This window comes from Callorhinus ursinus, unplaced genomic scaffold, assembly GCF_003265705.2.
Source record: "Callorhinus ursinus isolate GAN/ISIS: 27379988/994484 unplaced genomic scaffold, GSC_fseal_2.0 scaffold3, whole genome shotgun sequence".
Taxonomy (NCBI): Eukaryota; Metazoa; Chordata; class Mammalia; order Carnivora; family Otariidae; genus Callorhinus; species Callorhinus ursinus.
In genome coordinates this window covers 87,731,135-87,733,774 of record NW_027397065.1, presented here as the reverse complement: position 1 = coordinate 87,733,774, position 2,640 = coordinate 87,731,135, and positions in this window count along the sequence as shown.

Sequence of the window (2,640 nt, the reverse complement as noted above, 5' to 3'; positions counted from 1 at the left end):
ACATCTGGCACATGGTAGGCATAAAAATAATGTGTGTTGAATAAATTAATGGGAAAAAAATGTATGATAAAAAATGTCAGAGGGTCAAAGTGCAAAATTCCCTCCATTGCAGTCTCTCTGATTATATTTTACCATTGGATTTAACAAAATCCCCTAAAAGTCTTATAACAACCCCCTTTACCATATGGAGAATATATACATGGTATAGACACTGGTAGTTAAGAATACGCCACTCCCACACTAGAAAGAAAAAGAAAATAATTAAACATTTACTTTTCTCTCTCAGTCTCTCAATTCTTTTTGCCCATCAATCTAAATGACAGATTATTTACTTTTTCTTCTTTCTTGAGTAGGTGAAGGAAGATGTTTATCAATACAAGTGGTGAAGACGCAGCAACAATTGGAGAGAAAATGAATAATAAGTATTTTGCTTCAACACCAAAGACTGGAAATGCGCAGCTCTGCCCAACTCGGAAAAACCTTGGGCACAGAGAGGAAGAGAGGATCCCCACAACAGAAACTGTCTAGCCTGCCCCTGGACCGCGTGTCCTTAGGAGAGGTCAGGGTCTGGCCATTTCTAAGTCCAGTTCATCTACGCAGTCATTGCAACTTGCTCTCAGGACCACCATGAGCCTAAAATTCCCGGTCCAAAAGAAAGAACCGAGCCCGGTGGGCGGGTTTGGAGTCGCCCCGAAGGCTGAACTTGGCATTACCCGGGTTGCAGTCTACAGTCAGGGTGGTTTTAGAGGGGAGGGCTGACAGGGCAAGCCGCAGGCAATAGCCAACTAACCCGACACAAAACAAGAGTTTCATTCTCCCCCTGGGGCGGGAGAATAGCCTGTGATGCAAACAGGAGCATTCAGGGGAGATCTTCTCCATCCATTGTCTCCTTCATTTGTTGCCCTCCCCAGGTCTCAGGCAGGAGGGAAGGCCCGGGACCAGGTGCAGCCTGGTGGACAAGGACCCCAGGCTCTGGAGCCGGCGTTCGGGACACGCCCCTGAGCCCAGCCTCTCTTCTCCGCCTCACCCCCGCCCCCCTACCCCCAGCCCAGCCCAGCCCTCCCGCCGCCGGTTGAGAGCTGAGCCTTTCGCTGGCCCCCGGGGCAGAGCCCGCATTAACTGCTGCTAAAAACACCCCCCTCCCCCAGAAGGCTCTTGGTCCCCTCTTCCAGCAAGGTCTGGGTACTGCGGTCACGGGTCCCAGCTCGCACGCCCCGATTGGCGCAGGGGCAGGACAGTCCTGGCGGGCAGCGGGGCAGTTAGGGAAGGTTTCCGCGGTTAGGCGGTGCCAGGTGTGGTCTACTGGAGGGGACCGCGAGTGCTTAGGAACGAGCCCCTGGGTTGTTTGCTGGCGGCGTGAGAGAGGAGGGTCGCCGTGCCTCCGATTCCCTAGGCTTTGGGAGGAGGTGGGATTTGCGGGTCTTTGCGCCGGACCACACTGGAATAGGAGGAAACCTCCAGAAGAGTGGGCTCCTTTGGGGAGAACCGATTATCTCCTCTATCCTTCAGGGCGAGGGCCAGAGGCCATGACTCCCAGGCGTGTGGGGAGGGGACACCGTCCTTGCCCGCGTCTGCCCCCACGTGGCTCCAGCGCGGTCTCTGGCGCCTCCCAAGGTGGCTATCCCCAAGGAGGGGACGATCTCCGAGCGGACCCCGCCCGAGCCAGCACCCGGCAATCCGGGCGCGCCCTCGCTGCCATCCCCGCCAGGCCCGTGCGGGCCAGAGGGCGCCCCCTGAACCTCCGATAAACAACACCTTGGCCTACTGGGCACCCCCAAAGTGTGACAAGCTGACCGTGTAGGGTGCAAGCGAGGCCGCCTGCCCAAGGACGTGGCGGGGTACAGCACTCAGGCATACCCGCCTCGCGTCTCCATTTGGCATTTGGGGCAGTTCTCCGCTAAGGGGACTCCTCGCGCCCCAGCGCCTCTCCGCCCCCCCCCGCTGGGAAGTCCCCTGCCCTCAGTGGGAGTGGGGAGGAGCGTGGGCACCCCACCCTCCCTGCGCTGAGAGCAGGAGGGTGGCAAACCCCTACCAGCTGAGGGGGGAGGGGAAGAGAACCCCTCCTTGGCGCTCCCAGTTGGTCAAAAGGAGGAAGTTCCTGCAGTCCTCTGGGTAGGGGGCAGTAAAGGGTGGGAGGTCTCCTCCTGCCGCGCGCTGAGCTAGTGCAGAGGAGTGCGGGAGCACCCCCCTCCCGCAGCCCCTGGGAGGCCGGGGGCCCCCCTCCCGCCGCGCTCCGAGCTCGTGGAGAGGAGGTTAGGCGCCCCCGCAGCCTCGGAGCGAGGTGGGACATGTGTGTGTTTCGGGGGGGCAGGCAGTGGGAACCCCAGGCCGTGCTCCGCTAGTGGAGAGGAGGTGGGCCACGCAGAGGCTGAGTGTGGGAGGGCGGAAGGAAGGGACGTCCCGGCTGGGGCGCGGCCGGCGCACCCCCCGCCCGGCACTCCCTCCCTCCCCGGCCGCGGGCCGCCCCCAGCGCGTGGCCCGGCCGTCGGGGGGCGGCGGCGGTGGGCGGAGGCCCGGCTGCGCGCCGCGCCGTAGGGGGAGAGGCGGGCCGAGGGCCCCGGTCGCACCCGCCCCCTCCCGCGCGGTGGCGGCAGCGGCGGCGCCGGGAGCTGCCCCTGAGGCCGCCGCCCGGCCCCCGCC